Source organism: Solanum stenotomum, chromosome 5 (assembly GCF_019186545.1).
Source record: "Solanum stenotomum isolate F172 chromosome 5, ASM1918654v1, whole genome shotgun sequence".
Taxonomy (NCBI): domain Eukaryota; kingdom Viridiplantae; phylum Streptophyta; class Magnoliopsida; order Solanales; family Solanaceae; genus Solanum; species Solanum stenotomum.
In genome coordinates, this window is record NC_064286.1 from 36,248,493 (window position 1) to 36,264,199 (window position 15,707).

Consider the following 15,707-nt stretch of genomic DNA (forward strand, 5'->3'; position numbering starts at 1 on the left):
CCTAACCAATACCCCAAACTTGTGTTCCAAAAATGAACACAATCCAGAGCTGGAAACATCCACTACCATCAACATGCATAAAATCAACAATTTAAGCTAACAAGTGACTTAGGACAGCAGCTTAGATTGATAAATCACCTTAAACGAAAGTAGTCCAATACTTTCCAATCACTCCCCGGCATAGCCTCAACAATTACAGACACGTGAGATTTGAATCACCAAATTCCGACTTAAAATGAGCAAGAAATTAAATTGCTAATTGAAGTTCATAAAGCCAAGTTGATCTCGTCTGGTCTTTATAAATAAAGACCATACAATTATTTTCTTCACGAACGCGAAGAGTCCCCTACGAATGCGGAGAGGGCCCCACGATCGTGTCCAAGAGAGAACCAGGGTCTCGTGATCGCGACAAAGACCTCACGAACAAGGACCTCAACCGCTAGGCTGCCTGGCCATTTCGAACGCGAAGGTCATTTTGGCCTTCACCAAGTGATGCATATAAGTTGGGTTTTGGCTAGTGGAAAATCTCTGACAGGGTGTTCAAAATCATTTCAAAACTCCATGTCAGAAAATGAGATATGCAAGCCTACCAAACATGATGTTCCAAACACAACAAAGCAATCAAAATTCCCATACGAAGTCATCTCGACAAAAAGTGGAACCTACCCGAAAACTCTATTTTAAGCCAAAATCCACAAGGGATTGGGAATTAGCCTAGAAGTTTGGGATCCTAATGAAGGGTCATTTTAGATCAAACTCAACATTCTGGAGCCAACTGCACTAACGAAATTCTTATATGAGCTCATTTACTCAAAATGTTGACTAAATTCAAACTTAGGCCTTAACTCAAAAGTTATAACGTATAATCTCACAGACTCGCACTGAAAGTCTCAAGAGTCATGTCGACCATGCTACTAACCTAAAATGACCCTTTCGAAACTGATGGAATCGTTGGAATTTGATTTTGAGATCATCTTTTTAACTTTTGACGAAAAATAATTGTTCAAGGTTCAAAAGCTCCTTAAGTTTAAAACTCACATAAAAACCAAATGAACAACCAGGTGACCGAAAATACTCTAAACGATGAATAGCAAACATAAACATAGAAATTACCTAAAGGGTAATTATAACATCCACTACTTAAAATGACTTTTGTCTGTTGACGTAAGAGTCAAGAAGTACCTGAAGGCTCAAACAAGCAAGGAAACTTCTCTCGCATATCATGCTCGGTCTCCAAGATAGCCTCTTCAAATGGAAAATGCCTAAAATATACCTTAATCACATAAATGGCTCTCAAATGCAACAACAACACATATTTGGCTAGAATGGATATCAAACAGTCATCCAACTTTACTACAACATATTGGAGCATATGAGACTCATCATGAACATACCGGTGTAGCATCCAAACATGGAAAACCGGGTGGTTAACTGAGAATTCTAGAGGTAGTGATCATATGCAACCTCATAAATTGTTAGTTGGATCTCAAAAGGGCCAATATACCTAGGGCTAAGCTTTCTCCGCCTCCCAAATCTTATCACTCCCTTCATAGGCGACACACGGAGGAAGACTCTTTCACCAACTGAAAACCTCTAAGGTCACCACCTACGATCAGCATAACTGTTGTACCTACTCTGAGTTGTCTGAAGCCTGCCCTGAATAGCCGTCACCTAGTACAAAGCCTCCTGAATCAAGTCTATGCCACACAGTCTAGGCTCTGTGGACTCAAACCAACCAACCGGAGAGCGACAATGCCTACCATATAGGGTCTCAAATAGGGACATCTGAATACTTGAATGGTAGATGTTGTTGTACGCAAACTACGTCAAAGGAAAGAACTTGTCCCACTGACCTCTAAAATCCAAAACACATGTCGATAACATATCTCAAGAACCTGAATTGTACACTTTGACTGACCACCAGTCTACGGATGAAAATTTATGCTAAGATTACTGCGAATTCCCAAGTCCTTCGAAATAGTCCTTTAAAATCTAGAAGTGAACTAAGCACCCTGATCTAATATAATAGAGATCGGAACACCATGAAGATGAACCACCTCTCGAATGTAGATATGGGCTACCCTATCGGCACTAAATGAAAATTGAAAATAAAGGAAGTGTGTTGACTTGTTTAATCGATCAACGATGACCCAAATGTTGTCAACACTTCTAGAAAACCTCGGGAATAGACTCAATCTTTGTCGGATCTACCATGATGTCATTCTTGGACATAACGTGCCTAAAAAATTCTACAAACTCAAGCCAAAACTCGCACTTTGGGAACTTGGCATAAAGTCGGTGATCTCTCAATGTCTTGAACACAATCCTAAGATGTTGCTAATGATCACTCCTACTTCGTGGGTATAGTAAGATGTCATCTATGAATACAATAACGAACGAATCAAGATACAACATGAACACATGTGTCATTAAGTCCATGAAGGAGGCAGGGGCAACAGTCAACCCAACAAATATCACCAGGAACTTGTAGTGACCATATCGAGTCCTAAATATTGTCTTAGGGATATTTTTTGTCTTAATCCTTATCTGATGGTAACCGAACCTCATATCAATCTTTGAAAACACTGTGGCACCCAAAAACTAGTCAAACAGATCATCAATCCTAGGCATGGCTAGGGTAATTATTCTTCATTGTCACTTTATTTAGCTGCGTATAATTAATACAGATGTTCATCATACCGTTCTTCTTCTTTACAAAGAGAATCGGGGTGCCCGAAGGCGATATACTAGGCCTGATGAATCCCTTACCCAAGACATCTTGAAGCTGAAAGCTAAGATCTCTGAGCTCTCCAAGAGCCATCTAATATGGAGGAATAGAAATGGGTTGACTACCGACTCAATCTCAATAGGGAAATCAATATCATGCTTTGGGGTAGGCCAAGTAGGTCGGTAGGAAACATATCCAAAAAGTCACAGACAGTTGAGAACTGACTCAACTAGACGAACCTCCCTACTCACATCACGCACATATGCTAGATAAGATAAGCACCCGCTAGCCACTAGCCTTCAAGCACGAATAATAGAGATAATTCCAATTATTGTGGTCCTACATGAGCCCGACCACACCACCGAAGGAATATCAGTATGGCTAAGGTAACACTCTTAGAGAAGCAATCTAAGATCGCAAAATAGGGGGATAACCAGTCCATGCCCAAAACAACGTCGAAACCAAGCATATCAAGAAGTATAAGGTCAACCTAAGTGCCACGCCCCTAGGTAGTAACTAAGTAAGATCGAAACACCTGATCCAGTACGCAATACTTACCCATGGTGGTTCACACATACAACGACACTGCCATAAGCTCATAACTCATACCAATACGAGAAGCATAAAATAATCATACATGTGATCACATCGCTTGATGCCTCAGCCTCTGCCCTCATTGGAGCTATATAGAAATAGACAAGACTACATCTACCCTAAACATCTGTCCTACCACCTAACCTGCCTCCCTGGGGACCACCCCGAACACCATGATATCCACTACAACAGTCTTGACCCTGACCTCGACCCCTAACTGGAGATGCTCCTGGTGGGGCTGGTAGGGCTGGGGAAACCTCCTAGAGCAGAAGAAATCCACCTACTCAAAGGGAAATTATTGGCCCAGTGATCCAACTTACCATAATCAAAGCAACCTAGAGATGATAAACTCCTAGAAGAATGGCCACCATGGCTTGAAGCACAAGACTAGGACCCGGAATTTTACTAGAGACAACCTAACTCAATTTATATTGGTCACCTTCTAAAGTCTACAATGAGACCTAAATAGTCAAACTAAGCTCACCATTATAGAACCATTGTCGGGTCCTATCATAAGTGTCTCTAAACCTAGAAGAGGACCATTGTAGTTGCCTCATATAAGTTGGTCAATAGTGAGGTCGTGTTCAAAAACATCCAGAAAGGAATGGCCCACAAAGACTATAGACTGAGTCTTAATCCGCAACTGAAACTTAACCCACGAACAAAGTATCAAACTCTTTCCTTCTTAGTGGGTAGAATCTTAGTGGCCTAGTTGGAGATATCTTGGAACATTCCCTCACACTTTGATACAGTCATAGAGCCTTGCTCCAACCTGGAGAAATTATCTCGAAAGTGAACTCTGACGCTGTGAGGGATGAACCTGGCCAAGAAGGCCTCAAAAAACTCAGTCCAAGTTACCAGAGGGACCATCTAGCCTAGTTTGAATGAAGGTATGCCACCACTGCCTGGCTGGCCCATGTAATTGATAAGCAGTGAAGTCGGCTCCTCTCGACTCCACTAGTCACGATGTATGAAGCTGCTCCTGGCAAGTAGTCAGAAAATCATAGGCATCCTCACCCACAATCCCAGAAAACCTCGAAGGTGAAAACCTAAGAAACACTCTGAGCATCTTATGTTCCTCTAACGGCATAGCTCCACCTGTAATCACAAGTTGGGCACCGCCTGGTTGTAACTGGGTCCGAGGTGCCTCTGTTGCAGACTTATCATGTTGACATGGTGTTGATGGAGCTGCAACAACAGTTGGTGCATGTTGCATGCCTCCGAGCACCTTTGGAAGCCGAGTAATGGTTGCCTGAAGATCTGGAACCATGGCTGGACGATGTGGCAAATGGGTTGTCCCCAATTCCACCGACTGATCTGGAACCCGAGTTGTTGGAAGGTTCACTGTTGAATTCAGGCCCCTCTCTTTATCTGAGGGTGGTGGTGTACCTTATTCGATAGGGGAGGTCTACCCCTACCCCGGGCCTCCATGTGGCGCGTTTGAGCGAACCTGCAAAAAGAGTGAAACAAGTGGGATTCCAAGAAACAATAACACTCACGTTGCACGAACGTGATACAAAAGAGGAAAATTTCTAATGATGCCCTATAGCCTCCCATAGATAGGATGCATATGTCTTCGCACGGATCTGTAGGACTCTACTAGGTATTAGCTCTGTACAAATGAGATCGGTGAACCTGGGCTATATACCAACTTGTCACGACCCGATTCCTCGAGTCATGATGCAACCTACTATAACTCACTACTAGGTACTCGTAACCAGAATTACAAGTAATGAGTATAAGGGTACAACTAAGCAGAACTAACACTAGACATTAAAAAGAGATTGAAGCAAAAGCAAGAAAAAATTTATACACAATAGAATCCCTCTTATAACTTGGAAATCACAGGTAAAGAGATGTTTAATATGAAAATACAAGTCCCAAAAGTGGACCACAACAAGCCGTCTCAAAGGCAAAAGACTAGCTAAACATATTAACATAAGGAAACATCTAATCCAAGACGCCAAGAGCTCACCCTCATCTCAGATTCCCAAAAGCTGCAAAGATGGCATAAACAATCATTATTGGTAGATAGTACAAGGACCTATATCACGAAGCAGATGCAGAGTGTAGCATCATTACCAAAACAAAGGTACTCAATAATAAGAAAAGATAGAATCTAGACATAAACAGAGTTCAAAGTGGATATGAAAGAAATCACACTAGCATAACGAAAGTAAATCTATGTGTATCTACCTAAACATAACTACACCCCCATAAGCCAAGAAGGTACACTCATGCGCAAGTTCAAATAAAACCTGCACGGACCCTCGTAAGTCTGACATGTACACAAAATTGCTAAGTCTACTGCAAGAAGAGTACCACGAAGTGAAAGCCTGGATCCCTGCCCAAGTAACCACAATATCCAGTCAACTCCCAGCCCAGCTAGCAAGAGTGACAATCAATCTAGGCCACCTAGCCAGCCAGTCGACTCCCAGCTCATCTAGCACGAGTGATCCAGGGGCGTGTCGACTCTAAAGAGGATCTTATATGTCAAGGTTGCCCATTCAGTCCACTCCTAGAGGCGTAAACCGCCCAGCTAGAAAGAGTGACCATGGGGCGTGTCAACTCTGAAAAGGATCTCCAGTAGGCTTCAAGCCACAGTGGATCGATGTCTACTCACAAAGAATCATAAAAGGCTCCAAGCCTGGACCACTCCAATCTTGAGAAAGCACAAAACTTGTGGTAACGCATTGGAGCCACAAAATTAGGGATAAAAAATAGAATATCTATAAAGCTGTGAAATCACCTAAACTAAGGCTCATACTATCAAACTCAAGTCTTTTATTCCAGTCTACAAGGATCTAGTCCATACGAAATGACACTACAGACAAAGCAAGGCTACATGGATCGCAAGTCTAAGGCAACCCTAGTCTAACCCTAAAATAAGGCCAATCATTCTCAATACCAAAAATAAAAATGCAATTAATAGACAATATCATGCAACAAACTTGCATGGTACAAAACCTGAAACAATGACAATCAATCCTAAAACATGGTATCTAAAAATAAAAATAAGAATGACTAGGTACCCACCCTCAATTTACTTTAATCAACATGTATTTATACATTCAATCTCAATCTAAATAGAAAGAAATTCATAACCTACCTGTAGGTTGATCATGTGTGCTCCAAATCACAAGATCGGTGTTTTTCCTTTATGAACGGCATCCCAACGCTTCCACACTATAAAAAAATAGGATCACAGCGTTAGTACAGTTATTTAGACACCAAAAACACATAAAACGAAAATAGTTCAATTTCATAGTCAAACAAGCAATGTGTAAATTCATAAATAATAATGGGTAAATGAGGGTTTAAGATTAGAAATTGTTACCCAAATATTTCATCTCAAAAACCTTGTTCAAATTGCCACACCAAAGCTTCCAAAACTCAAAATGGTGAAATGGGGTTGAAACCTTGATATTTTGAAAGATATTATGTCTAGGGTTCCTCCGCGAATGCAGACCCTGGTCCACGAACCTGGATGGACAGATCACAAATGAGCTCTGTGAATGCACCCTTTACTCCATGAACGCAGAGGTTAAATATTTGATCTCTCGCGAATGCAGTCATCCCTTCGTGATCATGGAGTTGGCTTTAGCAACACAAATTAGAAATTCAGCCAAACACGAAATCATCTAATAGACCTTCAGAATTTGTTCGAAACCCCTTACATATAAACCAAATATCAAAATTGACTAAACTTGACGTTCTCGACTCAATGGAACAATCAAAAGACGAATATGAGGTCTTTTTAATCCGAAAGTCAATAAAGTCACAAGAAATGAACATAAAGCCTAAAATGTCAAAAACAAGCTCTGGACCTCTAAAATTTCAATCAAGACTTCACTTAGGCCTAAAATCATCCCCCAAATCCATGAAAATTGTAATTCCAATCCAAGCATCCGCACCCCGAATGTTGACCATGTAACACCCCAAAAAATTTTAAGCTAAGACTCGAATCATCCTTCGAAGTGAATAAGTTCTTACCAAGGAATTCAAATTTTGTTAACTGGTAAGGTCACTAGAGGTAGCACCTTGAATTCCAAAAAGAACTAAATTGGAAATAGCAAAATTTGAAATTTTGCAAGTTATGCTTAAGTTATGAGTTTTGGATCAACTTGAAACGACCATAACTCTCAGTACAAGATGATTTAGGTGGGCTAAAAGGTACCCAATGAAAGGTCTTTGAATTATATTTTCAAACCCAGCAAGTTTAGTATGTTTCGATTTCAGAGGAGTGAGATATTCACTTTTGAAGCAGGTTGTCCAGTTAAGGAAAGTTATCCAAATATAATAAGGGGTATTTTGGTCTTTTCCTTACCCAATCAGATTTAATTCATTTCTAATAATGTTTTAGGGGTCTAATCCTATTAGGTTCAGTTTTATAATCCTAATATATGCCTAGGGTTTTAGTTGAGAGTTCAAGAAGAGAAAACAAGAGAAAAAAGGAGAAAGGAGGAAAGGATCAAGGCGTTCGTCGAAGTTCTTGAGTTTTCTAGCGGATGTTCGCCATGGGTTTGATCCCTAAGAGGTATGTAAGCTTCCATAGTGTTGTATTTGTTCACCCACACGCCAATCATGTTAATTTCAGCATTAAATTCGTTCTAGAAAGTTGAAGGTTTGATGTTCTTGGATTGTGTTCTTGAAATTGACTTTCGTTCTTAAGTTTAGATGAGATTGATGAGTTCTTGAGGAAATCTGTTGATTTTCGAGTTGTGTTTGATTAGATTCTTGTGTACATGTAGTGTGTGTCTGAATCAAAAGAGAAATTGAGAAAAAGAATCGAATTTAGGCAAATTGGGGTTAGAAAATGAGGAAGAAAATGTCGGACAGGAAACAGGTTAAAGGTCCGCGACGCGGACCTGTTCCTTCGTTATGAAAATTTTCTCTCCGCGTCACGGAGAGGTCACGGACTCTACTATTTCAAAAATTATTTCGACCAAACATTTTAATTCATCTCCGAGTCGCGGACTTGCTCCCCAAACACTGTTTTTCAACTGTTTCTCATGTTTAACTATTTAAAAAACACTCCTAAACATCCCGAGATCTTTCCTATCACAAATCACAACCTTGAATTTATAAATCAAATTCAAGGTAGAGTTGAGAGTCAAGTTTTTTTTAGAGTTCTTTCAAACATTTTGAGAAAGTCCCTTTGAGTCTTTTTAATGAGTCTTCTACAATTTCTAATAACTTGTTTCAAGACTCGAGCATGTGAGTATGAGAATGAGGAGAATCTATTCATGAGTCCACTTTCTCATCATGATATCCTTCATATCATGAACCATAACTCTTTAAAATATAATTCACATTCAAGAGAGAGTTAAGAGTAGAGTTCAAGAAAGTCTTTGAGTTCAATTGTGAATCCTATGAGATCAACTATCGATTTCAGCTAAGTTTTGGGGAAGTAAGTATAAGAATGAGAAGAGTCGGATACGTGAGTTCCATATTGTAATGTAGACCCTCGAGTCGAGTCGTTCATGCCCATAATTTCGACATGAACTTCATAAATTGAGTACCTTTAAGAGGAGTAGTATATTCAAGTTCTAAGTCTTGAATATCGAGTTCCTAACCCTTTTGAGATTATATTCCTAATCATGGAACTATTACATTTTACCCATGAAGTCCTTAAATTGAGTAGTTCATGCTCATAATTCCGCATGAACTATATGAGCTGAGAAACCTTGAGATGAGGTGTATCATTGAGTCCTTGAGTTGAGTTGCTCATGCCTATAATTTCACATGAACCTTATGAGTTGACCATTCTTGAAATGACTAGTATCATTGAAGTTCTTGAGTTTTGAGTTGTTGAATTCCGAGTATCGAGTTCTTTGCATGGTTATTGAAAACCTTGAATTGAGTCATTCACATCTATCATTCAGCATGAATCCTATTTCTAGAAGTCTTTTACAACATTTTCTAAACTTATTTTAAGACTTGAGAACTTGAGTTAAGAAAGAGTAGAGTCGAGTTCATTTTCTATAAAATGATATATGGAAACTAAGTATTCCCAAGAGTAAATGTTTTCACATTTAAAAGAGGAGGAAATTGAGATTTCCAAAAAGAGTTTTGAGCAGTTGAGTAACATCTCTTTTTAGAGAAAGATTTTGAGTAATAATCTCAAACCACAAAAAAAGTTATGTTTTTAAAACATATGAGTTGACTATATTTTGGGAGTAGTATTGAACACCGATATAGGGACGAGTTCAGAAAGGGTCATACTTTTTAGATGATTCCTTAATGGTTTTTAGCATAGACTAGTGGATCCACTTAGTTGAGAGGTTTTATACCTTGGCAAATGACAGTTCTGGCAGCGTGGGCGAGACTCTGTATCATCACCTAGCTCATAGTGATGGTTGTCGGTTAGAGAAACTCTCATAGAGTTATATTGTATTTTTATATACACACTGAGTATTATTGTATTTTTCAATAGATTGAGTTGCTATCTATAGTTTTACAGCTTTTCATAGATATTGCATCTTTTACAATTGCTTTATCCTTGAGTATCATGAGTTGAGTATTTCGAGTTGAGTACCTTCAAGTTGATTATCTTGAGTTGATATATGATTCATTGTGTCGAGTACCTTATTGTTGAGTTTCACTAAGTTGAAAATCTTATTAATGAGTTGAGTATCTTATCCTTGAGTATTCCTTGAGTTGAGTAAGTTTGAAAAGTGGTAAGTATGTTTCCTTTTTATGAAGTTCAAGCTTATGTTATGCTTTAGAATTCCCCTTACATTCTCGTACATTCCACGTGCATGCTCGTGCATTCCACGTACTGATCCATTTGGCTTGCATCGTTTCATGATATAGATATGGGTATTCAGGATCATCAATAGGAGCTTCGTTGATACCACTTGCAGTTTGAGTTAGCTATGGTGAGCCTCTTTGCGTCCAGAGGGTTCCACTTGTACTTTCAGTTATATGGGTAGTTAGGATGTTGTGGGTCTCGTCTCGACTTCCATTTTTGTCATTTAGAGGCTTCATAGATAGAAAGTAGAGTTTCAGAAGTCTGTTTCATTTATCTTATTAAATTTTTTAAAGACTTGAGTTGCCTATTGTTGGCTAGTTGAATATTCCATTTAAATTCAGAGTAAATTATTCGAGTTAAAGCTTTGTATTTGAGTTTCATAAATTTTATTCAGTTTTTAAGCTTTTGTATGCTTGAGATGGTCTTCCGCTTGTAGTCAGTCAGAATAAGGGTTCGCTTGGGGACCAACAATGGTTCTCGAGTGCCGACCACGTCCAGGGTGAAGACTCGGGTCGTGACAAACTTGGTATCAGAGCACAGAGTTCAAGAGTCCTAAGTCTATGAAGCTGTATCAAGTAGGATCTTATTTGTGGTTGTGAGGGGCCCACTTCTATAAATAAGTGACTACAGCCATTTAAGAAAAGTTTCCCTTCTTTCATACTCTTAATCGTGCAATAGAGCTATGCCATAGAGATTTGTTCTAACTCGTGCGTTCTCAAATTCATTCGACTACCCGTCATACTAGAGGTGGTTTAAAAGAAAAAGTCAGTTCTTTATCAATGAGTTACTTTTAGCAAAATCTTGATGAAGTCATGAGACTCCAGAGGGGCTTGAGAGAAGCCCATGAGTGAGATAAGTGTTGAGTTTAAGAGGAATTCACCCATATTCATATGAACCGTGCATTTGAGCTAAAATTGAGTTGTACTCTCTTCTCTAAGCCTTGTTTCAGTTGAGATCCTTATGAGGAAGTATGTTTAGAGATTGGTTAATATTTTCACCCGAAAAGGTAGCAAGAGCTATGAGATTATGAGAAGTAGTAGTAAAGAGTGCCCCTTAAGTTAAGAGAATAGTATGCAGAGGTTCAGTAATCTGAAAGGAGATAGTGATGGCGCAGATTATGTTATTTCAATATTGTACCCAATCAGTTATAAGTGATGTCTTCACAAAGAGTTCTAGAGATATATCAACCTATTAATAATATTGTAGATTGTTCTTGATAGAAGGAAGAGGAAACAACTACTAGTCAAGATGAGTTAGAGTATATTTTAACCATAATAGAGATGATGTTGAGGTGTCATCGTGTTAGAGGAGACTAAGTATGTGTTGAATAGAAGCACACAGTATTAATGAGGTGATAGACCCAAGCTAGGCTTATGATTTGTTTGAGAGGGTCATAATGTTTAGAAGGCTATAGAACTGATCAAGTAATGAGGTATAGTATAGTAGGCGAGCAATCATATTGATATTTGAGTTTAGTAATGAACATTAAGCTTGAATTTGAGAAGTGTCATGATCCAAAGAATGACAACATGAGAGTGATGATGTTAGTCCTGAGATTTGATCTGGTAAACTTGTCATAGAGTAGGTGAGGAAGTGAGGTGATAAGCTGCAATAAATATGAGTAGTACAAGTGAGAGACCTTAACGTTTAGATAAGGGCAGTGAAGTGTGGCTAAGTCACAAGAGTAAAAAGAGCATTAAGAGGTGTGCCGAGATGGTATGTTACCAGATCAGGTTCCAATTAAGTTATAATTTTCCATGTGTGCCTAGATAGCATAATTGAGTTTTCAATGTGGAATAGGTCATAACTTTCAAGTGTCAATTTAGACCTAAGGGGGAGATGACGAGATGAGAAATCAAGTCAAGTATTTGAGAATAAGATAGTAATGAGTTCCAAAGAGTATGAGAGATATCTTTTCAGAGGTCTTTTAGTAGTGAAGTGATGTTAAAAAGAGGAGGTTGATGTTCTTATCGTAATAGTGATGGTGTGATAATTACATCTAAGATTATAAATGAGGAGGAAAAGAAGGATGAGGTTTTACTATGAGAAATAGTAAAATGAGAACCCTTAGTTGGCTACGAAGGAGTTGGTTAGTAGGAGCCTATGGAGTTGTTAGAGTACTAGGCTTGAATGTAGTGGTAAGGAGTAATAGTCTTGGGATGTGACTTCGGATGTGACTTCCCTATAGAGAGGTATAGAACCCGGACCTAAGGATTTGGGTTAAACTTGAATATAGTAAGAGCATACCATTTGACTCAGTCCTTAGTAAGAGTAACCCCATTCTATACCCAATCCAGTGTCATTCGAGGACGAATGATCCCAAGAGGGAGATAATGTAACACCCCAAAATTTTTTTGAGCTAAGACTCGAATCATCCTTTGTAGTGAGTAAGTTCTTACCAAGGAATTTAAATTTTCTTAAGTTCTAAGGTCACTAGATGTAGCACCTTGAAGCCCAAAAAGAACTAAATTGGAAATAGCAAAATCTGAAATTTTGCTAGTTATGCTTAAGTTATGAGTTTTGGGTCAACTTTAAAGGACCATAACTCTCAGTACAAGATGACTTAGGCGAGCTATAAGGTATCCAATGAAAGGTCTTTGAATTATCTTTCCAACGCCACCGAGTTTGCTATGTTTCAAGTTCGGATGAGTGAAATATGCCTTTTGAAGTCAGGTTGTCCAGTTAAGGAAAGTTATCCGAAAATAAAAAGGGGTATTTTGGTCTTTTCTTTACCCAATCAGATTTAATTCATTTTTAGTAATGTTTTAGGGGTCAAATCGTATTAGGTTCAGTTTTATAATCCTAATATACGCCTAGGGTTTTAATTGAGAGTTCAAGAAGAGAAAACAAGAGAAAAGAGGAGAAAGGAGGAAAGGATCAATGCGTTCGTCGAAGTTCTTGAGTTTTCTAGAGGATTTTTGCCATGGGTTTGATCCCTAAGAGGTATGTAAGCTTCCATAGTGTTGGATTTGTTCACCTACATGCCAATCATGTTAATTTCAGCGTTAAATTCGTTCTAGAAAGTTGAAGGTTTGATGTTCTTCGATTTGAGAAAATGATCAAAATGGTCCTTAATGTATGGCTTTGATTCCAGTTGTTCCTTAATGTATGGACTTGATGGAAATGGTCCTTTATGTATCATAAATTGTGATCAATTTGGTCCTTAACCCTAAAATCAATATTATTATTATTTTGCCGTCAAAATACACGGAATATGTAACAGATGCGCTCGTTCAAGACTTTCCTTCCCATGTTTCCAAAAATTCCAAAAGGGCACATCAATTTTTTTTAACCAAAAGGGCAAAATCGCTCATGACGGAGCGATTTTCTTCTGACAAAATTGATGTCGTTTCTCCTTTAAAAAACATAAAATCGCTGCCGGTCCAATTCTTTTTTTCTTTTTTCTTTAAAATTGCTGCTGTGAATTTTTTTTTTAACAATGCTGCCCCAGCAGCGTTTAAAAAATAGAAATACCTGCTATAGCAGCCATTTTCTTAAAAAAGTAAAAAAAAAAATTATTAAAAATTCTCGAGGCGAGGATTGCTTAAAAAATAATGGGAAATCGCTCCACGTGTAGTGATTTTAGTTGATTTTTTTTTTAATAATCGCTGCCATTAAAAAAAAACTAAAATCGCTACACGTGGAGCGATTTCCCATTATTTTTTTAAGCAGTCCTCGCCTTGGGAATTTTTAATAAAAAAAATTAAAACTTTTTTAAGAAAATGGCTGCTATAGTAGCTATTTCTATTTTTTAAACGATACTGGGGTAGCGTTGTTAAAAAAAATTCACAACAACTATTTTAAAGAAAAAAGAAAAAAAAAATTGGACCGGCAGCGATTTTTATGTTTTTTAAACGAGTAACGGCGTCAATTTTGTCAGAAGAAAATCGCTCTGTCATGAGCGATTTTTTCCTTTTGGTTAAAAAATATTGATGTGCCCTTTTGGAATTTTTGGAAACAGGGGAAGGAAAGTCTTGAACGAGCGTATCTTTTACATATTTCGTGTATTTTGACGGCAAAAAATAAATAAATTAATTTTAGGGTTAAGGACCAAATTGATCACAATTTATGATACATAAAGGACCATTTCCATCAAGTCCATACATTAAGGACCAAATGGAATCAAAGCCCATACATTAAGGACCATTTTGATCATTTTCTCTCTTCGATTTTGTTCTTGAAATCGGCTTCCATTCTTGAGTTTAGATGAGATTGATGAGGTCTTGAGGAAATTGTGTCTATTTTAGAGTTTTGTTTGATTAGATTCTCATGTACATGTAGTGCTTGTCTGAATCAAAAGAGAAACTGAGAAAAAGAATCGAATTTAGGCGAATAGGGGTTAGAAAATGAGGAAGAAAAAGTCGAACAGGAAACAGGTACCAGGTCCGCATTGCAGACCTGTTCCTTCAGTATGAAAATTTTCTATCCGCATCGCGGAGAGGTCACGGACTCTACTATTTCAAAAATTATTTTGACCAAACATTTTAATTCATCTCCGCATCGCGGACTTGCTCCCCAAACACTGTTTTTCAACTGTTTCTCATGTTTAACTATCTAAAAACACTCCTAAACATCCCGAGATCTTTCCTAATCACAAATCACAAGCTTGAATTTATAAACCAAATTCAAGGTAGAGTTGAGAGTCAAGTTTTTTTTAGAGTTCTTTCAAACATTTTGAGAAAGTCCCTTTGAGTCTTTTTAATGAGTCTTCTACAATTTCTAATAACTTGTTTCAAGACTCGAGCATGTGAGTATGAGAATGAGGAGAATCTATTCATGAGTCCACTTGCTCATCACGATATCCTTCATACCATGAACCATAACTCTTTAAAACATAATTCACATTCAAGAGAGAGTTAAGAGTAGAGTTCAAGAAAGTCTTTGAGTTCAATTGTGAATCCTATGAGATCAACTATCGATTTCAGCTAAGTTTTGGGGAAGTAAGTATAAGAATGAGAAGAGTCGGATACGTGAGTTCCATATTGTAATGTAGACCCTCGAGTCGAGTCGTTCATGCCCATAATTTCGACATGAACTTCATAAATTGAGTACCTTTAAGAGGAGTAGTATATTCAAGTTCTAAGTCTTGAATATCGAGTTCCTAACCCTTTTGAGATTATATTCCTAATAATGGAACCATTACATGTTACCCATGAAGTCCTTAAATTGAGTAGTTCATGCTCATAATTCCGCATGAACTATATGAGCTGAGAAACCTTGAGATGAGGTGTATCATTGAGTCCTTGAGTTGAGTTGCTCATGCCTATAATTTCACATGAACCTTATGAGTTGACCATTCTTGAAATGACTAGTATCATTGAAGTTCTTGAGTTCTGAGTTGTTGAGTTCCGAGTATCGAGTTCTATGTATGGTTATTGAAAACCTTCAATTGAGTCGTTCACATCCATCATTTGGTATGAACTCTATTTTGAGAAGTCTTTTACAACTTTTTCTAAACTTGTTTTAAGACTTGAGCACTTGAGTTGAGAAAGAGTAGAGTCGATTTCATTTTCTTTAAAATGATATATGGGAACTAATTATTTCCAAGAGTAAATGTTTTCACATTTAAAAGAGGAGGAAATTAGATTTCCAAAAAGAGTTTTGAGCAGTTGAGTAACATCTCCTTTTAGA